At 43.2% G+C, this 24,099-nt stretch overlaps 1 long non-coding RNA gene across 2 annotated transcripts; it reads right to left on the bottom strand.

Moving 5' to 3' along the window:
- Positions 1-1,981: 1,981 nt before the first annotated feature.
- LOC135238512 (uncharacterized) lies at positions 1,982-22,768 on the bottom strand. 2 transcript variants are annotated; one of them, XR_010325136.1, is made up of 4 exons: positions 22,387-22,768; positions 13,323-13,473; positions 12,754-12,927; positions 1,982-2,307 (listed from the first exon to the last, which is right to left on the bottom strand). It is a non-coding gene; the product is annotated as an uncharacterized LOC135238512 (long non-coding RNA). The 2 variants fall into 2 exon arrangements; XR_010325137.1 differs by lacking the exon at positions 1,982-2,307 and having other exon boundaries at positions 11,544-12,927; positions 22,387-22,764.
- Positions 22,769-24,099: the final 1,331 nt, after the last annotated feature.

Here is a 24,099-nt window from a genome sequence, read left to right as displayed (position 1 = left end):
CTTCAAGTCTCTGGAACTCAACTGGAGATAAAATATAAAAGTTATTCCCTCATTTGGTGCTTTGATGATGGTGGTGTTGAGTGCTGTCTAACACGTGGGTCCAAAATCCCCCATAGGTGTTCAATTGGGTTGAGACCTGGGGACTGCAAAGGCCATCGCATATGAGTCACATCATTTTCATGCTCATCAAACCATTCAGTGACCCCTCGTGCCCTGTGGATGGGGGCACAGTCATCATGGAAAAGACCATTCCCATCAGGATAGAACTGTTTCATCATAGGATAATGGTAATAACTCAGAATATCTTTGCATTGATCGATTTGCAGCGACCCTTCCTTCTAAGGGGATGAGTGGACCCAAACCTTGCCCGGAAAATGCCCCCCCCCCACCCTAACGGAGCCACTGGACCCCCTTACTCCCGGATTGAAGCACTCAGACCTGTACTGTTGCTGTACGCCACACATGCACTTGCCCACTTGTCAATAATATGCTAAAGGATGACTCCTTTGACCATATCACTTTTTCCACATCTCTGTAGACCAGAGCCTATGGTTTCTACACCACTGAACTCTCAAATGTGTTACTGTAATGAGGGGTTTATGAGTCTGATCAGGTCCTGCATTAACATACTTGGTCACCTGAGGAATTGCTCTTATGTTTTTCTTTGCATATTGCACTAATGCACAAGCATCGCAGTCATCGAACGTGTGCTTTGAACCACAATTTCCAACCCTATTTACTGATGTCTTTCCCATAGATCTAAATGCAGATGTCACTTTAGTCACTGTTCCTAATGAAACACAAACATGCCCCAATAATGAGCCCTCTTTCAAAGTCACTTAGATATTTATCTCTTGCCATCTTGATCCAAAATTGAGGTCAGCTGGGCCTGCTCAGCATTTTTATTCATGCCACAGACCATGATAGGATTTTAATTGCTCAATTGCATCATGCATCACACCTATATGGAAGCATCTGCATTCGTTATGTTTTTCCACTTATTTATTTAGGTATTTCCTTTCATTTGTCACCTGCCTGTATATAGACTTTACTGTGAGAAATCAGAATATGATCAAAATCTCTACTTTTCATATTTCAAATAGCAGCCCATGCAGATCATATCCTAGTCATGACCTGTCTTTCGTTCGGCTATGTTTCTCCCTATAAAAGAATAAATAATTGGACACAAAAAAAAAATTATTTTACATTTTTAAGTATACTCATATCCAAAAATATAGATGGCATCTTGTTTTGATTGAGTGTTATTTTAATTCAATTCAGTCTAATATTCTGGTACAGTTAATATTCCATGGTTTTTGAGTTCAAATGAAAGCATTTTTTTCCTATGGAAATTTACACATACTAGCCTGTTGCTTTTAGATAATTTACATTTTTATAGGGATTATGCTTACAGTTTTAGCCTCTGAAAATATTCTTATGTTTTGGATTTTATGAATGCCCGGTGAACAGTGCTAAACACCATCCAGTGGAGTCGATTAATTTGGGGGTGGGGGGGGTTGTGGCAGTACTGCACGTGTTTGCCAACCGCTCATTTTTCACTATTATCTGGGAAACCCAGCGGTTTCGACTCAAGATTACTGTTCTACTTCAGACCCCCCTGGAGTTAAACAGTAGAGTACATTCAAAATGCATTGTGTATTCCATGTCACGTAGTGATTAATTTGGGGAGCGATCCGAGCCCTAGGTCTCATTAATCAACAGGGCCACACTGTATATAAGCCCTGGTGCTTAGCAGTGCTCTGGGAGTCCCCCGAGCCAGGGGGGGGGGGTGGGGGAGGGGGAGGACTCAGGCCATTGCATAGAAATGGCCTATAAGTGGCTTATTCTGACACAGTAACAGCTATAATGGGATTCTGAGCTTGACCACCATAATGGAGTTTGCTTTCCGTCATCGAGTGATTAACACACACACTTACGATTTAAACACGGGCGTGTGCTGTTTTTTTGTATTATTGCAGAATTTATTTCAATAACGGTTGTTGGGCTTGCTCTGAGACCCAGGGTAGAGTTTGACCTCTTAAAGAAGGTGCTTTGATTTTATAATTGAAAAACACAATCTGACTCTGTAGACATTATTTTCACTGCCACTGTCATTTAGTTAAGTCAATCACTCATAAATTTCGTTAAAACTACAGTATTATCACAATCTTTTACAGTTGAATTGTCACCTCTCCCTCTCTACCTCAGTAGAAGAGTGGAGAAAGTTCTGGTGCAAAATGGCTGCCGTGCATCACCCAGGTAGCTGCAACACATTGGTGGTGGCTGGGGTCAGTTCACCCCTCATCACTGTAAAAAAAAACACTTTCAGTTCCAAGAAATGCACTATATAATTATAAGGCACTATTATTATTTATTATAATTTCAATCATGTATTTCAACATTCCAATAACAGAAGTGCATTTCTGGAAATGCTTTGAGCGCACTATATGATGAAAAGTACCATATAAATAATAATGATAATAATAATAATGAGAAGAAAAATAGCAATAATGATGTCAGCTAATGGCGGGGGTGTTTGAACTGCATCTGTAGATATTCCAGGCAGCAGGTTTACTTTAAGGGACCGGGCGTGCCCGAGGCTGCGATAGGAGAAGCGCGGCGCGGGACGGCCACGGCGTTAGCAGCACTGCGGAACACCGCTGCGTTCTCACAGAGCAGCTCGGGAGAACAAAAGAGCTAGCTCAGTGGGTCGGGTTTCATGCCAAAAATAACGCGCCAGACCTTGACGCCTATTTTGGGCCCGGGACCAGGGGACAGCTGAGAGGGCGCGACCACGTCGGTGACGGGGCGGGGGGGGGAGCGGGGAGGGGCCCGGCGGGGCCCGGCGGAGGTCCTGGTGTGTCCTGTCAGAGCGTGACTCCAGTCTCTGGGGCTCTGTCCTTGTGCGCTTGTCCCATAATGCCACTTCCCCTCCCCCCCCCCCCCGATTACGCTGGGGGAGCAGGTGCAGGTCTCGGCCTTCCGTGGCCTCAGGTGTCCAGGCAACGGCAGCGCCTGCCACCGCAAACCCTACGGTAACTTTACACGACCTTCAGCTCCGGGAAAAACTAAAGCAGGGGTGCTGTTTTCGTTCGGCCCAGAGGACCCTGCCCAGGCTGGTTTTTGACACCTGCATTTTAAAATGTCATTTTGCTACATATTTTTTAACGGCTCGATAGCCTTGAATTTTATGCATTTGCAATTTATGTTCTGATTATTCTTAATCCTTATTTAAATAGTGAAATGTTTAAGAGATTCAGGTTTTTTATAAAAACCAGTCAATGTAAAACACTTCACGGTGAAAACATTACATTACTGTGTAAAAAATCCACAGTAGTGCATGCATCCATCCATCCACATAAACATACATACATTACATTACATTACAGGCATTTATCAGGCGTTCTTATCCTGAGTGACGTACACAACTTTAAACCATAGCATTTTTCACTGTATCGAATTATACAGCTGGATATATACTGAAGCAACGCAGGTTAAGTACCTTGCTCAAGGGTACGACGGCAGTGTCCTACCGGGGAATAAAACCTGCAACCTTTAATTTACAAGACCAACTCCGTACCCATTATACTACCCATTTTTATATAAATGAAAACAGTTATTACTATTTTACAACCAGCAGCATTTATCACTTCTCTTGTTTGTGATGTTCTACCTTCGCACACATTCTGGCCACTAGTTCAGTTCTCTTGCTACTGTTCCAGGGCGCTGCCCATTAATAGAGCATGCTGGTGCACTAGAACAGTCCATGAGATCAATGCAATGCTCAGCTGTGTGAGAGACAGTGCACACCATGCCCCTGCCAGAGGGACTGCTTCAGCAGAGTGCACTATGGGAAAAAGAGGGGGTGGCACACGGAGCGCAGACAGTCCTCTGATAGGGCTTTCGAGTTGAGAAACAGCTGAGCCTCAGTACGCCAGGGATCTGAAGCTGGATTAATTAGACTAATGAGTCCCTTGGCCTGCAGTGACACGCAGTGAGCGTAGGCCGTCCTATCAGGCGCAAGGTCCCATTAATCAGCAGCTTTATCTCTGGCTGCCAATACGCAAGAAATGGATTTTGGGAATAGACTGCTAACATCCTGACATCCTGCGTCTGACTCCAGCGGGAGGTATCCTTTCAGGCTCTGAAGGAACACGGGTAGATTCTATCTGTGGAGAAATCAGAGGCCACCCATCCTCCGACAGCTTGGCCTGCCAAAGCACACCCATCTGTGTGTTCGGTGTCTGGCTGTCTGTACTGCTAAAACCACCCCTTACTCAGGGTGTCTGTACTGCTAAAACCACCCCTTACTCAGGGTGTCTGTACTGCTAAAACCACCCCTTATTCTGGTTGTCTGTACTGCTAAAACCACCCCTTACTCAGGGTGTCTGTACCGCTAAAACCACCCCTTATTCAGGGTGTCTGTACTGCTAAAACCACCCCTTATTCAGGGTGTCTGTACTGCTAAAACCACCCCTTACTCAGGGTGTCTGTAGTGATAAAACCAGTCTGTACTCGGGCTGTCTGTACTGATAATACCTGCCCTTACTCTGGCTGTCTGTACTGATAAAACCATTCTGCACTCTGGCTGTCTGTACTGATAAAGCCTGCCCTTACTCTGGCTGTCTGTACTGATTAAACCTGCTCTTACTCCAGCAGTCTGTACTGATAAAAATCTGTCTGTACTCAGGCTGTCAGTACTGATAAAAACCTGTCTGTACTCGGGTAGTCTGTGCTGATAAAACCTGTCTGTATTCTGGGTGTCTGTACTGATATAACCTGTCTGTACTCTGGCTGTCTGTACTGATAAAGCTTGTCCTTACTCTGGCTGTATGTACTGATAAAAGCTGTCTGTACTCGAGCAGTCTGTACTGATAAAACCTGTCTGTACTCTGGGTGTCTGTACTGATATAACCTGTCTGTACTCGAGCAGTCTGTACTGATAAAGCTTGCCCTAACTCTGGCTGTATGTACTGATAAAAGCTGTCTGTACTCGAGCAGTCTGTACTGATAAAACCTGTCTGTACTCCGGGTGTCTGTACTGACAAAAGCTGTCTGTACTCGAGCAGTCTGTACTGATAAAACCTGCAGGTACTCTGGCTGTCTGTAAACCTGCCAGTTCTCTCTGAGTTCAACAGTGGTTTGGGCGAAAATTCTATACCCGACCAAATGCTATATACAATATTTACATTGCTCTTACTAAACTTTTTTTATAATTATTGTCAAATACTACAAGAACATAAGAATACCTAATGAGGAGAACAGGCCATTCAGCCCATTTAGTACATAAGAATTCATAATAACAGGCTATTTAGTCCATCTAGAACATAAGAACATAAGAATACACATTGAGGGGAACAGGCCATTCAGTTCATCTTGGCCATTTTATATTCACTGATCTCTGCCCCTCTGATTTCTGTATGCTCATATATCTTTCGTATTATCTCTCTCAAATAAAATAAACTGCCTTCGTGCTGTTTCGGCTCCTTCACTAAACCCACAGCTACACTCTGACCTTCAGGCTGCACTTCTTATCTGAATCTGTATTCCTGTCCCTTCCTCACATGTGACCCACTGAGACCCACTGAGACTCAGCCTCACATGTGACCCACTGAGACTCACTGAGACTCAGCCTCACATGTGACCCACTGAGACCCAGCCTCACACGTGACCCACTGAGACCCACTGAGGCCCAGCCTCACATGTGACCCACTGAGACCCGGCCTCACATATGACCCACTGAGACCCACTGAGACTCAGCCTTACATATGACCCACTGAGACCCACTGAGGCCCAGCCTCACATGTGACCCACTGAGACCCGGCCTCACATATGACCCACTGAGACCCACTGAGACTCAGACTCACATGTGACCCACTGAGACCCAGCCTCACATGTGACCCACTGAGACCCACTGAGACTCAGCCTCACATGTGACCCACTGAGACCCACTGAGACCCAGCCTCACATGTGACCCACTGAGACTCACTGAGACTCACTGAGACCCAGCCTCACATGTGACCCACTGAGACTCACTGAGACCCAGCCTCACATGTGACCCACTGAGACTCACTGAGACCCAGCCTCACATGTGACCCACTGAGATTCAGCCTCACATGTGACCCACTGAGACCCACTGAGACTCAGCCTCACATGTGACCCACTGAGACCCGGCCTCACATGTGACCCACTCAGACCCACTGAGACCCAGCCTCACATGTGACCCACAGAGACCCACTGAGACCCAGCCTCACATGTGACCCACTGAGACCCAGCCTCACATGTGACCCACAGAGACCCACTGAGACCCAGCCTCACATGTGACCCACTGAGACCCGGCCTCACATGTGACCCACTGAGACCCACTGAGACCATTGGTTTCTAAAACCCCTCCTCAGGAACAGCTACGACCGAATCATCAACCATCTTTGCGGCCTCAAGTCTTTTAAAAACTTGTGTATTTGATAAACTCCCACCATTTCATCTTTTATAAACTCCACTGCTTAATAAACGAGCTCCCTTTCGAATGTGTGACAGTGGGGCCGTTTGGGGACATAATTTTCCGTCTCAAATATCTTGAGTGATTACTCATTACGCTGGAGACTTCTTCTTAACTTCTGCACTGATAATCAATAACCCTGATATCAAATCAGGCCACGAGCCGCAGTGATGAGGGAGATGGGACGCCGGGTACGATATGTCTAACAAGAGGGCACAGGGCACGGAGTCTGGTAATTTGGGCAAAAAATAGTTGCGCGGTTGCGAAATGAGCTTTTAGGAACTGGAATTGAAATGTGCAGAGTGGGTAGAATGAGATGGGAGATAAGGTGGTATCAGTGCATTTCTATGAGTGTAAGGACACCATAATAAGGAAACTCTTCTGCAAGGCAGCTATATGATAAAGTATGTAACGACCCAATAAACACACATAATACGAGTAAGATAAAGTATGTAGCAATCCTATGAACATGTAGTACCTCTAAATTACATCACAGGCATTTAACAGAGCTCTTATCCAGAGCGACTTACATTTTGCATTTACATTGCACCCATTAACACAGCTGGATATATACTGAAGCAAAGCAGCTTAAGTACCTTGCTCAACAGTACAACGGCAGCGTCCTACCCGAACCTGTGACATTTCGGTTACAAGACCAGTTCATTACCCACTGCACTACACTGCCGCCCAGTATCTGTAGGTTAAAGTATGTAGTATATTCTATAAGCAAATGTAGCATGCGTATCTCTGTGTGTTCCTGTCAACCTTGGGATTCTTCAGTAAACTCAAACGTGTTTAGGGAGACATACTATACAACTGTATTACAAACAAGACAAACAATTAACAACCTAATTTCTCCCATACGTTCCACATTTTCAGTACACAGTATTGGAGACTCGTTTTGTCACATTGTTACGGTAGAATTTTGGGCATTATCTTTTCGAGAAAGCAGCTTTAGTTGTGCATTGCATAATAGTTGTCATAAATGAGTAAAAGTGCTGCATAAAACATGAATTTATTTTTCCAAAAAATAACACTCCTGGGGCTTTATGCTTCTCTAAATGTTCAGGGCATTTCAGGTGAAATTCTGTCCTCCTGCATAGCATTACCATGTTTCCACAAGTGGAAAATTCAACAATAAAAATAAAAATTTAAAGTACGTTGTTAAGAAACCGCACCATGCAAACATGTTTGCACGGCAATACAAAATAATTATGATGGAAGGTTACGACTCAAACAACAATATTCAGATTCATACAGTAATTAGATACCAAACAATTTTGCTCAAACGATATGAAGCACATAGCTTAATAAAAAGCTGTTGGCAGTGAAAGGGAAAAAACCATCATACCCAGGGTGCATTAGATTAAAGGAATTATTATTCATAAACATTAATGATTTATGATATAACAACTTTTTTTTGTTGCTATTAACCGTAGTGTTTAAGGCAATCCCCTCCAGCTGTGAGCTTTAGAACCATAGCTTTGATTTTACACAGTTTGCAAACTGTGGCAATACCAATATCTCCAGCACCTTTCTCACAGTGCGAAGTTCTCCGCGGGTACACATATCTTACTGGGAAGAGTAATAGCAAAGGCTCTGTACAACCTGAGAAACTTTAACCGCACAAGAAAAATGTCAGTTTGACCCGAAGAAAGCCAACTTTGGACTTTTGTGCGGTCACTTCGTTTTACAGAGCGGGGCAGAGGAAGGATTTATTTTTAGGACGTCGGGGGGGCTTGTGTTTTGTGCGAGCACGGCTGCTCGTCGCCCTGGCGACGGTGTGTGTGTGTGTGAACATTCCGGAAGGTGTTGCTGAACGCCAGAGCGTCACGGCCGCCGGCGCCGCCAGCGCCGCCGCAGAAAGGCGATCGTTCGCGCGAGTCTCGAACACCGTCACTCCCCTCCCCCCCCCGAATGACAGAAGCACAAACCCCCCCCGGCTCTCCCGGGAATCAGAATGGTAAAAAAAAAGGAGATAGTCTTCTCGATGCAGGCCGTGTGCTCGCATTGTTAAAGCATGATGAACTGTAGCCTCAGCACAGGATTCCTGGGAAACTTTTATGTTTGCCTCCATATGATACTAAACAACACCTCCTGACATATAAATACGCATTTACATTTCTTAAAGATTCCTGACAGCTACAAAAAGACGTTAAAATCTTTTTTTTTTGTTTTGTTTTTTTTTGCCAATATTCATGATGAGACCCTTTGTTCAGATTGTTTTAAGTCTGGCTTATTAACACGCAGAGCTGGGAATTCCCAGAGATCTAGAGGTTTTTAATATGCTCACTTGCTTCGAGAGTCGTCTGGTCTCCCCCCACCTCTGCGGTCCAGCCCCTCCTTCGTCATTGCCTCCACCCTGTCCACATCTGCCGCCACCTGCTGTTCCCCATCACCGCCACCCGGCCCCACCCATCATCTGAGCCACATCACATATCATATCTTGTGCATAAACTGGCTGACATGCTGGTCACCAGTCGGCACCCTGAGCCGACCAGAGGAGGATGGGTTTCCCCCTTGAGCCTGGTTCCTTCCAAGGTTTCTCCCCATCTGCCACAGGGAGTTTTTCCTTGCCACTGTTGCCTTAGGCTTGCTCCTGTGGGGTTTAGGCTAGGTTTGTCTGTAAAGCGTATTGTGAAAACTGTTGTAAAACGCTATACAAATAAAATTTGATTTTTATTTGATTTGAATCTAGAGTTAAAGTATTTGACATTCCGAACTCATCTAAAGACTTACAGCATTTGACACACTGAACCCATTTGAACTGGGGTCAGCTGGTCGAGCGCAATGGGCCATTGCTTCCTACAGACGCAGAGCCATCAGGCCACATGACCTCTGCAGGGAGGGCGAGGGGGCGGAGGCTCTCGCTCTGTCAGTATGAAACAATATCTGACACGACTCCGTTCTGCTGTGTATCTTACGCAGCAAACTCACGGGTAATCGATGCAAATCATATGCAAACGGTGGAGGATTGTGCTGTACCAGCATAAGAGAATGAGAGAGCATGTGGTATGTGTGTGAGAGAAAGTGTGTGTGTGTGTGAGAGAGAGAGAGAGTGTGTAAAATTAATTTCAAATACTTTAATTACATTATTGCCAAATTATTTTGATAAGCACCCTACACAGCGCTTTTAAACTGGGAAGCGTTGTGTGACCATGAGACGAAAGGCACTACACACCTTCACATCCGCGATTATGAACCCCCTGAGGCTCTGAAGCACTGAACCCCGCGACCCTTTCGTCTTCAGAGGGCGCCGTGGCCTGCGTTCGGCGTCGTCCCTCAGCGGCCAGGGCTCGAGGTAACCGGGAGCGACAGAAAAGATGACAGCGGCACATCGGCTCGCAATCCTTCATCCTACCGCGCCGACTGCTCGTCGATGCCCGTTCATTTAGCCTGATTGATTTTGACTCAATAAAAAGCCGAAACGTCAGATATTTCCAAGGCGCGGGCGGGGGGGTAGTGGCCCTCCCTGCACGTGAGGCTTCTCTTACCGAAGCCTGCGCTGAAATTCACTTACAATTTAGGGCGCTAATAAGACTATAAATTGACCAGAGCAGTTTAACTGGATTGATTTGAGCCTACATTTAAACAGTCTGCATAGTAAAAAGCCATTTGCTCCGTGCGATATTCCTTTGCATTTATCCTGGGAAACATAAAAATGATTGTTTCTGTATCCTCAGTAAAGAACAGCAACAGCCTGCTAGTATTTTTAAAGCACCAGTGCTTGCACTGTCGTTATCAACAAATGCAATTCATTTATTTCATTCTTAAACTCAGCAAGTAAATTCGCTGCTATGGGAGTGTCCGAAGGCAGGAAAATTCTGGAACAGTTGTAAGTATCCCATGTGTACCAAGAATACCACTCTTAAATGTTTTTATGGATCTAAACATTTCACCCTACCTAACTCATATCCTGTTGGCTGGCCTTACAGCTGCCAAAAAAAAGGTAGCGCTATATATGCTGGAAATTTCCACACACTCTATTGTTTCATCAGTGGATCCTAAGCTTTGTGGTTGTTGTATACATGGACCAATCTGCAGCACATGTCATTGGAGCCAAAAGAACGTAAATATGTGGGCAATTACTGCAATTAAGCTCAAAGAACTTCTATGCTGAACTTGAAACTGATAGACTTAACAGTGCACTTCTCATGGTCCTGCTGGAGGTGGGATGTGGAGGGGTATGTGTGTGTGGGTGTGTGGGGGGGGGGGGCGGAGTCTCGAAAGGAATACTATGTAAACTGTGTAGGTTCTGTGTCTATGCTGCTTTTATTTGGGGAAAAAAAATTGATCACAAAAAGCAAGTAAATTAGCTTTTTAAAAGACACATTTAATTTTATACCATTATCTTCCTCTTCACATCTTGGTGTGTAAAGTGATGACCAAAGTTTCTGAACGAGTTTAGGGGCCAGGTTGTTAATTAGCTGCAGTAGCCTCGCCTATCACACAATCGCTGGTAACAGTGAACATCTGTCATTTCCCAATGTTTCATATCAAAAAAATAAAAATAAAAACAGAGACGGAGCTTTTAAGAAGCATTAGCAATTCCATAATCCCAGTGAATTTCTCAGGAATAATTATTGTAAAAAATGAACAGGTTTCACAAGGTGAGGTTTCATGGCTTGGTGCACGTAGTCAGATGTGCATAGAGTCTGACGCTAATGTGACGCGTGAGCATGCGGTTATCAGCAGCATCGAAGTGAGCCGGGCATCGAACGATCTCGACTTTGAGAAGAAGCAGAGTTCAGCCACTGAAGAAACGGCACACTGCACACTGCACTCAACACAGTGACTCATCCGGCCCCTCTGTGTACGGTGCGTGCCCAACACGTGCCCGGTGTGTCTGCCGTGGGCCGTAAGCCTGACTTACGGAGGGAACATAACCAGTAGGACCTAATACCATGATCCTCTGCAATATTCTTCTTCTACAATCATTAAGGGTGCAATTTATGGGTTGAACTGCAACTGCAGTGTAGCTACTGTGTTGTAAGTATTGCCTAATTATAGTTAGCACTCTGAAAAAACAGGCGTGTGTTTTATGCTCAGTAAATACTGCACGTTACTGTGAAGTGCTCAGAAGTGACCTTAAACTCTGCTCTATCTCCCACCAATAAGACCTTTGACCTTTAACCCCTAACCCCAACCCTGAGGTTGAATGGGGGGGGGGGGGGTTAGTGGGGGCTGTGTTTTCATGTCTTACATGTGTCGAACAGTTTTTTGTCCTATTTAGCCCCACAAGGATTTTACAGCAATATTCAATTCAGATTTAATTGTTGACAGTTAAGTATGTCAAGTATGTTTTTCTTCATTTGCCTGAACTGGCAAGTAACATGTACTCTATTTAATTTGACAATGTTAAAGACATCTTTCCAAATTAAAGAGTGCTTTGGGCTTCCCAATAACACATCCAGAACCTGCCAAGGGCAATCATATTAGAATATTGCCAAGTTTCGAATCCAATTAAATGTAAAACGTTGGGCTTATTCCAATAGGAATAGGAATAGCGTTTCCACAGCTAAATATTCTATGTAACTTCTGCCAATGTATATCAGAAAAATACATTTTTTTTTGTTTTTTTTACTAAATATCATAGAGATCAATATGTGTTGCAATATGTAGTACGCCTCTTGCACCGGGCTGCACAAACTGTTTCGTTATTTAGTTATTTTGTTTGTCTCTGCATTTGTCGATGACGGCTTTTCCTCATGAGAAAATAGTTAATGATTCAGCTGATTTGTTAGACATTGAAATGAGTTCAGCAGGAGCTGTAAAGAAATGTATTGAGATATTTTGCACAGTTTAATGTTGGAGGCGCATTAGCAGGCAGTAGGATGCATATTAACTAGCGCTCACTGGCTGTCATTAATACAGGGGGCCCTTTTACGCAGTGACACACTCTTATTAAATGTGCGCGCATTCATTCAGCTCCTATCAGGGGTTTCTCAGGCTAAAATATTACAGATCATGGTAATTCGTCATTTAAATTAAGCCAAAAAAAAAAAACATATTTTACTCCAAGTACATTCAGATGCAATTACCAAGATTTTATTAATTATGTTCCATGTTATGATCAATTAAATGAATCTCTTTTCTGTTATAAACGAGCATTTACTTCTTTAAATTTTCGGTAAAATCGTCGCAAATGTTTCGCAGTGCCTTGAGCCAAAAATAGTGCGATATTTTAACGTCAAATGTAATCGCTATGTTGTTACTCAATCGTGTGGTTATGGGTGCAGTGCATTAATTCATACCATATCTCTAATGCAGCGCCACACTGCAGCAGCACACCGCAGTTCCAGAACTTCTTACGCAGCAGAAACCCACGCCGACGCAGCGAAATCAGGCCGCCGTGCAGTCCACCCAGGGTTCAGCGGTCAGGAAGTGCATCGCCTTGTTGCTTAGCAAGGTTCCCATGGTAACAAAAGCTGTTAAGAGGAGCAAGGAGACACGCTTGGCTGTGATTTGGTACTCTCACGTGCACATTGCAAGTTCCTCGCTTCAGGCCGTGCTGGTGGTGGAAGTCTTGAGTCTCTGTCTTTATGGTGCCTAGAATCTATTGCCACAATAATCTATTTGTAAGTGTGTGTGTGTGTGTGTGTGTAGTGAGAGAGAGTGAGTGAGTGTGTGGGGGGGATGTGACAGTACAACAGGAAAGATCAGAAGCACACTGAAATGTAGCCAGAGAGGGGCCAAAAGACTGGGGCTTGATATCAGCTTTATTCCAGTTTTTGAAACACGTGTCCTCAGATGACATTTCAAAATAAAAATAAATAAACTGAAAAACGAGTGGAGCGTAACAGAGAATAAGAAAAAACCATACCTGACACAACAGCTTTGCATCTGAAGAGTCCGCCTCCCCCCAAAGGGACGGCTGGCTGAGCCGTTGTACGTGACAAGGAGGTGCACCTGATTGGCCAGTGCTTCAGGTGAGACAGTCTCCCTCCAATCCCCAGGGAGGAAACAGGAACAAACTGACAGGGGCAGGAGAAACAAAAGCTTTCGAATCACTCCAACCAACTGAAGCAATCACTTCAAAAAATCTTCAAAGCGTCATCCAAATATGAAATCACGATGAAACCACTGGAACGATATTACAGCCTATATGTTACCCGTGGCATATAAGAGAAACAGCAGTCGTACTGGGGGTCTCACCACAAGCGCTAACATGGGGTGCATGTGGTGTGTGTTTACCTGTGAGTGTCAGTGGGAAATAGCACATTAGATCTACCAGTAAAATCCAGCACTGTGATTGCTTTGGCTTCACAAATGCTGAGATTGCGTTTGATATTTCTCTGGGGCTCCAATTTTTCTGGAATAATCTGCTAGATTTTTCAGGGTCTGTGTATCTTGTTTTTAATCCAATTTTTTTTTTTTTAAAACAGTTTTTAAAATAATTCAACCTTATCCAACTGTTTGGATGTATTACTGATTAATTCAATGTCTGTCTTCTAAAACTGTTTTTTTTTTATCTCTACCTTTTTTAAAGAATGTGGACAATCCAACCCCATAAAACAATAAAATTCAGGAATATATTATTGATTGGTGGTGCATGTTCTCCGTGTTCGTGTGGGTTTTCTCTGGGTGCTCAGGTTTCCACCCACAGTCCAAAGACATGCAGGCGGGCAAAATGGCCTGTAGGTATGAGTGTGTGAGTGAATGGTGTGCGTGTCCTGCGATGGACTGGCAAACTGTGCGATGAACTGGCGAACTGTCGATGGTGTGTTCCTGCGTCTACCTCACTGTATGCTTGGATAGGCTCCAGCACCGCCGACCCTGACCAGGAATAAGTGGGTATAGATAATGGAGGGATTGATGGATGACTAACCATAAACCCAAAGGCAGTATGGGAAGGGAAATGGCTAGCAGCCTGGTAGAAACACATATGATTTATGTTCCATACCTGAAAACCTCAGAGTAAGCTAGCATGAAGAACTACCAAATCAAAAATTACTGCATGTTCCACTCTTCCAGTCATCCTGTTATGGCCTGGTTCTAGCATGTTAATGGGCTCATGGTTTGGTATTTGTTAAGACACTGTTTCAGTGTGTGGATGGGCCCATGGTCTGGTATCTGTTAAGGCACTGTTCCAATAAGCACTAACATTGCCCAGAGATTTCAGTCACCTTGAATTATAGCATCTCATCTTGCACATTGCGCTCCCAACTGGTTGATCAGGTCATGTGCAAATCTACTCATCGTGCTGCACATGAGTAAAACTTGCCAACTGTGTCATAAAAAGCAGTGGCTGCACTGCATGAAATTAACCCCAGCCACCAGCCAAATGCTGGTAAGATTTTGATTGCGGGTGGTAAGATTTTTGTACTGTAGCCACCACTTTTGTAGTGCTGATAAAAAAAGTACCAGTGCTGATATAAACAGTATCAGTGCTGATATAAACAGTATCAGTGGTGATATAAACAGTAGCTGTGCTGATATAAACAGTATCAGTGCTGATATAAACAGTATCAGTGCTGATATAGTAACAGTAGCAGTGCTGATATAAACAGTATCAGTGCTGATATAAACAGTAGCAGTGCTGATATAAACAGTAGCAGTGCTGATATAAACAGTATCAGTGCTGATATAAACAGTATCAGTGGTGATATAAACAGTAGCTGTGCTGATATAAACAGTATCAGTGCTGATATAAACAGTATCAGTGCTGATATAAACAGTATCAGTGCTGATATAAACATTAGCAGTGCTGATATAAACAGTATCAGTGCTGATATAAACAGTATCAGTGCTGATATAAACAGTATCAGTGCTGATATAAACAGTAGCAGTGCTGATATAAACAGTATCAGTGCTGATAAAAACAGTAGCAGTGCTGATATAAACAGTAGCAGTGCTGATATAAACAGTATCAGTGCTGATATAAACAGTAGCAGTGCTGATATAAACAGTAGCAGTGCTGATATAAACAGTAGCAGCGCTGATATAAACAGTAGCAGTGAACACTGATTAAACATGACTGGCTATTTCAGTCCTGGGGGAAGAATCAGCAGCAGCAGACCTACAGATTAGAACAGAAGGGAGAAGAGCAGATTCAATCTCTAAAGAACAATTCAATATTCATCATAAATCTCCTTTTTCAAAATATGACCCCCCACCCCCCACCACTTTGCAGGTTATCACAAAAACAGTACACTGCATTCTTCACATCCCTGTGAAGTAAAGCAAGAGGATTTTTGTTCCTGTGGAGCACACAATTTGCAGGAAAGTTTAGCAGAAGCAGGGCCGGTAAGAGGCACAGAGTGCGATCCCCTCGGTGTATTTAAATTTAGATTCCTTCCGGGAAATAACACGGTAACAGACGTTGAGTTCTCCAGGTTTACATTGCACCTCGCGTCATGACAAAAAGCAAACGAACGTGAGGCGTGTCAGGGCTGACAGTCACTGGCAGGCTGTACAGTCAGGCTCATTTCCCTACAGCGCTTACAGTGCCCTCCAAAAGCATTAGATCCAGAGAGTGAAATTTCTTATTTTTGCGATATACTTGAGACATTTAGATTTTAGGTCAAAAGATGAATATGAGAGAAAGTACAGACAGCTTTTTATTTCATGGTATTTATATACAGTACAGGCCAAAAGTAGTAGGCCACCTGTACATTATTTTTTTTAATAAATAATAAAAAACTAGGTAGAGAAGAATTCAGTTAACATATATGAACATTTATTGACTAACAAAAATACAAACAAAAAAACAACATTCAATTTCTACCTACAATAACACAAAAAGATGAATTTTACTTAAAAATTCAAAGAAGCTTTCCAGGTGCAGTATTGATGGGCAGTGAAGTTAACAGGAGAAGACCAGGAAGATCCAGATCCAGAGTGTGTACTGAACACTGCACCTAGAAATCTTAAGCTTCTTTGCAATGTCTTGTGGGTAATAACCTTGCCGCATTATGTTTACTTGGCCCCGCATCTAAGCCTTCTTCTTTGTCATATTTCTTTCAGCTTCAGTGCCTGTTTTACTTACTCTACAGGCTAATGGAATTAGGCCACCTTTGGTTTAAAAAAAAAAAAAACTTAAGGTTGATAAGATATTTCAGTCAATTTAACTACCCCTCCAATAATTTGGTTAATTGTAATTGAAGCCAAAGGAGGCTATTTTGAGGAAAGTCGTGTCTAAGATTATTTTTTATGTAAAACTCATCTTTTAGGGAGAAATTAAAATAAAAAAGTGTATACTTTGGGTTGTTATTTAATAAATGCACATATATTAACTGAATTCTTCTCTACTTAAGGTTCTTTTTTTTCTTTTAAACCCACAGGTGGCTTGATACTTTTGGCCTCTACCATATGTTTTACCATTTCAAAAAACATTTCACTCAACCATTACCATACTTTTGGAGGGCACTGTACATTCAAATTTGTGAAATTTTTTTCAAAATGTTTTAGAAACCCATTCAAGCTCTATCTCTCTCTCACACACACAGATGCACCTACACACACATATACACACACACATGCACCTAAACACATATACACACACACACACACCTACACATCTACACACACACAGACTCACACCTAAACACACCACACACAAACACATACACACACACACACGCACACACAAACACACCACACTCTTCTCTTGGGGCTATAGGTGCAGAGCAGACGATGGCCATTTATACGCCTGTTCCTTCAGTAACACACGTGACTCCTGCCAGTGTAGTCTCCACCTCCCAAACCACATCCCCCCGTGTCCCACTAGTGCATACCAAACACTGCCATATAGACCAACTTTTATCCATCCATCCATCCATCCATCCATCCATCCATCCATCAGTCAGATTGCAGAACAAATACCCGAACCAGTGTTTCAGTTTTCAGATATTGCCTGTGTGTGCAGTGAGGCCTGAAGGTGAAACCCCAGAGGTCAGTGAATCTGAGCAACAGATCATCACCACTGGAAAAAAAAAACAAGCTACTAGCAACCTGCTCTCTAGGGCACAATAAATCACACCAGAAGCTCCCATACCTTCCACTGACACAACGTAACAAACATACGATTTTCACTATTTACGTAAATTTAAGTATCTATGGTTATGTGATGAAAATTTGACTTGATGCCAAAACTCCCCCAAATTAATATGTATTCAGAGGTGGGTAACCCGGCTTCGAAGAGTAAAAAGACTGACCATGTATTTGCTCCACCGACATGAACTAAACCAGCTGATTACAATAATTAGTTCTCCTATCATGCTGAAGAGTTATGCTAATTAGAATCAGCTGGTTTAGTGCATGGTGATGGAGCAAATACATGGTCAGTCTTTTTACTCTTTGAAGCCGGGTTACCCACCTCTGTATGTATTAAATGGTAAATGGATTGCATTTATATAGCGCTTTTATCCAAAGCGCTTTACAATTGATGCCTCTCATTCACCCATTCACACACGCTCACAGTGAAAGGCTGCCATGCAAGGTACCAATCAGCTCGTTGGGAGCAATTAGGGGTTAGATGTCTTGCTCAGGGACACTTCGACACGCCCAGGGCAGGGGGATCGAACCGGCAACCCTCCGACTGCCAGACAAACCCTCTCACCTCCTGAGCTATGTCGCCCCTGGGATGAACTCAGGTTTCAGCAGGTTCGAATTCCGAACTGCAATTCCGAACTGCAACGCGCATAACACAGCGAGCTCACACAGGAAAAGCCTGATATACTGTCACAAGCAGAATGCGTCGATGGAAAATTACTGGGCAAAGCAAAAAAAAAAAAAAAAAAAAAAAAAAAAAGGATGTGCATTTCCATGCAGAAAACAATAACAGGAGGTGTCTACACTACATAAAACACGCCCACGCGAGCTTGGCTGAGGCTAATGGGAACTGTAACTCTGTTCTCTGGCCTGGGGATGGGCTGGCGGGAGCCAGGGACGCTGCAGTATTTTACAGGGGATGAGCAGCCCCTCCACCCCCCCCTCGCACTACATCTCCCAGCCCCGGAGTGTGTGTGACCGGAACACCTCGCATCAGCGATTTCAACATCCACGGCAGGAAGGGAGGACTCAGCATGCGTAAACTTTTCAAACTTAATTGGTGATAAATGGCCTGCTAATGGGGGAACTGTTCAGATTCATGTGCGATAGAGAGAGAGAGAGAGAGAGAGAGAGAGAGAGGGAGAGAGAGAGAGAGAGAGAGAGGGAGAGAGAGAGAGAGAGAGAGAGAGAGAGAGAGAGAGAGGGAGAGAAAGAGAGGAAGCGAAAGAGAGAGGGAGAAAGAGAGGTACAGAGAGATGCTGATAGAGATTGAGGGAGAAAGAAAGAGAGGGAGGGAGGGAGAGAGGGAGGCAGAAGGTGTGTGGAATTCACAGAACAGGAATGGGGGTGGAGAGCATCTGGCTCAGTCAAAGCCTTTGATTCATCGATATCTCTCAAATAATTAACAGGAGAGGCTAAATAGTCCAAAATTTCCCTTGTCTAAACCAGCGTGAAAATGTTTTAATTAGTGCCTTGCTTCTCTTCTGAGCCAAGATTAGTTTGCATCCAGTCTTGACAGTTGAAAAAGATGTAAACGAGGCAAAAGCTTGATACTGAAATGAATAATGTATGGTGCTGCAGGGACTGTGGTTTACTTTCAAAGATCAAGTGCATTGATCTTGGAATGCAACTATCCAAGTCTTTCTTATGATTATGTACCAAAAAATTAAATAAAATAAGAAATGTATATATATATATATATATATATATATATATATATATATATATATATATATATATATATATGGTGTGTGTGTGTATAATATATATATATATATAATAATATATGTGTGTGTGTGTATATATATATATATTAATTTAATTCACAAAATGTACAAATAAAAACACAAATTGAAATAACACTTTCAGCACTAGATATGCACTCATAAGCTTATGACCACGTTTGCCTGGCAGGAAGACAAAATTTCAACCGATATAAAAAGCCTTAAGACATTACAGTAGTACATTATTAAAGTGACTGTGACACATATTAAGATAATGGAACCAAAGACTGGCTCTTAAGGTGAGATCAGAGTAATATATCCAACCCTTACAGTCCAAGCAATATGTGGGAAAAAAAATGTGTCTTTTCATAATAAAAAAATATGACATTCGCAACAGAGGTAGACTTTGCCCGGACACGTCTTACATTTTCCACTTTTCCCTTTAGGATACATCACAACGTGTATGAGATTTCACCTCCAGTGAGACCAAGCGGACCGTTTTCTACGGTCATCGCCTGATAATTTGCCTGACTTTTACACCATTCTCCACACAGTTATGTAGAGTTTCACCGCACGCTTTTCAAAGCGAGGTGTCAAACAGCTCTTCAGCCTGGCCGATGTGCCCCAGCTTCACTAATGGATATAAAACTACGGCCGCCACATACAGCTGCCCGGTATTAACATCTGCCAAATGTCGATTCAGTCGTGTTTTCATGAAATATGATTTCATGATACCGTCTATCTTAGTTGAGCACACCACCCCATTAATGCAATAAAATCTTTCCCAAAAACGCAGTGACAAACTGTGCGTTTGGCTGTGTCAGAAACTATCTGCTTTTTTTCCAACGCCGACAGCCTTGGTTTATCTGATATTTACGCATGTTTTATTAATGTCTCCTTAAAGTGCGGCACAGTCACCGCCGTGGTCTGCAGGGATCTGCCATCTCGTCTCCGGGACGGAGGGTAAAGGTTAAGCTCTCAACGACTCCCGAAGAGCACGTTTATTATCCCGCTCTGTCATCGGGGGCGGAAGCCCGGCTCGGGGGCGAACCAGATAACTTCACAAAAAACACAAACAAGGATGGCGAGGGTTCTATTCCGTTTTTGTTGGATTCCTTTGAATTGGTTGAGCTGACTCAAAGTTGTAGAACGTGTGTTGCTGCTAGCTGACTCAGAATGTGTAGAACGTGTGTTGCTGCTAGCTGACTCAGAATGTGTAGAATGTGTGTTGCTGCTAGCTGACTCAGAATGTGTAGAATGCGTGTTGCTGCTAGCTGACTCAGAATGTGTAGAACGCGTGTTGCTGCTAGAGAGTGAAAGAGAGTGAAGGAGAGGAGGTGTTCAGGATGGATGTGCAGGTAGTCACTGAAACAGTAGCCTATGATGGATCCATGGCTTACACAAGAGGACAGCGCTCTATGTGTATATATGCACATCTACAGTAGGCTACTGCTACAAGATGGGCTGAAATAAAAATTGCCCATTACAATTCTGAGATCTAGGGAATCACAGTTTAGAAAGCATTTCCTAGGTGCCTTATGTCATCTGACGTGGACACCAACTACGTGGCAAAAGAAAATGGAGACATTTCCAAGCCTGCGGTGAACCTGGTCTCCTCACTTTCATTAGAACCGACTCAGCCATTCACAAACTGGCCAGATACTCTACGTACGTTTGTCCTGTCAATATCTGAGGGTTGCTACGGCTACAGCATCAGAAGGTTAGTACATTTGTCCTGTTATTATCCAAGGGTCGCTATGGCTACAGCATCAGTAGGTTAGTACGTTTGTCCTGTTATTATCCAAGGGTCGCTATGGCTACAGCATCAGTAGGTTAGTACGTTTGTCCTGTTATTATCCAAGGGTCGCTATGGCTACAGCATCAGTAGGTTAGTACGTTTGTCCTGTTATTATCCAAGGGTCGCTATGGCTACAGCATCTGTAGGTTAGTACGTTTGTCTTGTTATTATCCTAGGGTCGCTATGGCTACAGCATCACTAGGTTAGTACGTTTGTTCTGTTATTATCCAAGGGTCGCTATGGCTACAGCATCAGTAGGTTAGTACGTTCGTTGTGTCAATATCCAAGGGTCGCTATGGCTACAGCATCAGTAGGTTAGTACGTTCGTTGTGTCAATATCCAAGGGTCACTATGGCTACAGCATCAGTAGGTTAGTACATTTGTCCTGTCAGTATCCAAGGGTCACTATGACTACAGCATCCATAGATAAGCTACAGCATCAGTAGGTTAGTACGTTCGTCCTGATAATATCCGAGTGTCCCTATGCCTACAGCATCAGTAGGTTAGTGCGTTTGTCTTGTCAATATCTGAGGGTCGCTATGGCTAAAACATTTGGGTAAGTCATCTTTTCCAACTGTCTTTGAAAGGAAAATAAGTATTTTACATTTCAGAGAATAGGCCATTCAGCCAGTGCAGTCGCCACTGCCCCTGTAGCTCAGTGTGTGCTGAGTACTGTGTTAAGTCTGCTGCTTAACACCTTGTGTTGAGTCTGGATTTCAGCTCAGACCTGTGGCGAGCTGCTCTGCGCATTATCAGCTTTGTGTGGGGTGACACTAAAACTGGGGACCAGCGTGACATTGATTGCTTAATTTCTGCGATTACAAAACGTCTCCTTCAGCCCACTCTATTAATGCATTTATAAAAAAATGTTAAAACATTTATTAAGCGAAACCTGCCTAACCTAAGATATTAAAGAGCTGAAAAGGCTGTTAATGTGTGCGATTCCCAGAGCTCGTCTCCCGGTAACCTCCTTCTGCAGCGTTGGAGTGGAGCGAAGGTGTTGAAACGTGTTCTTTTGATTTAAACGCAGTACTTTCATACTACACTGGGGAACTGACTTCTTAGAATTCCTGTTTCTGTGTGTGGTGTGTATGGGGACTGGGTTATGCCGGCATGCTTTATCTAACGCTGGTTTCTGTTTGCTTTGGATTTACTGGCTTTCTGATCCGCCAAAGTTTCCTGCGGAGTGCAACCCTATTGAAACTGAGCTGCATATGCAACATACCCAGCCCCAAGAAGAGCCAAGGAACACATCCACGTCACTAAGTGCGGATTGCACTGCTGATGGTGATGCATTCTCAGATAACTTTTTAAGTGCTATTTTTTATGTATTAGCTAAAAATATATAAAAATACATAAATAAAGATACAAACCCCGTTTGGTGTTTTGTGAACATTTCCCACCGCTCGCGTAGTGTCTTTTTCATGTCAGAGTCGTTGCGCGCGGCGTCCTGCCGGGAAACTCTACAGCTTCTTTTAAATCTTTCCGGTTTAACACCTTCCCCTGAGACGCGCCGTTTTACCTTCCTCAAGTTTACAGCCCTTTTGAAGTTTCGCAGCTGAGTTTATGGCGCGCTGTCATTACTGGGGCTTTTGTTATTGTTTGGGTCGTGTACCTCAAAGTACGCCCCTTAGCTTTTTTTTATTATTATTATTATTTTTAGGACTGCAGCTGGCATAAAGCAGGAAGGGGGGTGATCACGATGCTGGTTACATCCGCTCAGTTATCTGCGTGCATTTAAAGACGTTGCACAGTGCGTCACGCGACAGTGGAAAAGTCACAGTGGTGATATTTTCCTTTTGTCCTGAGACGTCAGCCTCTTTTACCTGACCTGCAGGTGTACATATATGTCAGCACGGTGTCTGTTTTTTTTTTCTCTTATTCATTTTCGACCTGTTGGGAAAGTTCCTGTTTCTATTCCAGGGAACTAGGAAGTGGCTCTGCAAACGCGCCGCTAAATTACCTCTGGTCTTCATGGGACTAACTTTACGTTTTAACTGGGACATGAAGAACCAAGGTTCATTTTCTGCAGCGTTGCTTTTCTCTAGTGCAACATCAAAAGATACAGAGCCATTTGCGCGCGGGAGAAATATCCCGTTATATAAAATTATGCTAAATGATATGATCAGATACCGCAGTCCTAGAGAGTCAGCTGACCAATGTGGGTATGAGAGCGTGCCGAAAGACCTGGCGTGCGAAAACGTAATGCATGTAAATCACCATCATTTTCCGCACCGTACACATCGGCTCCGGTTCATATCATCAGTTTAGTGTTCACATTGAGTAAAAAAAAAAAAAAACAATTCCCATAATGCCAAAAAAAAAAGAGAATCTAAAATGCGGAAGCATGCCTGTAACCTTTAGTGTTTATTGAAGCTGATATCCAAAAGGAATTTTAATGGGAAACGTGATTAGAAGAATTTGAATATTCAAATATTTAAATGTGTTTATTTTGTTTTAAAGTAACAAAGGGCCTTGTTTCAGAATGATTACCATACTGCTATTAAATCACATGGGCATCATTCCCCTGGACCGATGTTATAACATAACTGCGGGAAGCATGTTGTATTTTTTATAACACACAGTACAGGTATTGATATTTCTTCTCAGTTTACCACATAACAGTCTTTGATGTAATGAAATCTGTGATTTCTGGCCATTTAGGTGACAGAAACGCCCAACAGACGTTAACGGCAAGTACCCGGAGACGAGCCCCAGCCAAATCGCGGAGCGGCAGCTAATCAAAGCTCACCGTCGGGCAGAACCACACTGCTTAATTCTTACAGGCGGCCCGTATGGATTAATGTGGTAATATGGTCTGCATTTACGGTCAAAACATGGAAAACAACAACTTAATAAACGTGAATAAATATTCATTAACGCAGGAACGCTTTGCTGCCACTGTTTTATGGGACCCCAGTGGCTAACATAACCAGAAAACACTGAACAGGGAATCAGGCAAATTTACCTAATAAATCACCAGTACCATGACCAGTGTGTAAATGATATTCATAAACGTTCACCCATATGCTTTATAGTTCTTTCCTGCTAACACGATTCTGTTATTGAATAATGCACAAGTCTTT

The sequence above is a fragment of the Anguilla rostrata genome, chromosome 13 (assembly GCF_018555375.3).
Source record: "Anguilla rostrata isolate EN2019 chromosome 13, ASM1855537v3, whole genome shotgun sequence".
NCBI lineage: Eukaryota > Metazoa > Chordata > Actinopteri > Anguilliformes > Anguillidae > Anguilla > Anguilla rostrata.
Note: the sequence above shows the minus strand (reverse complement) of the source record. Positions and strands in the feature narration are given on the sequence as shown.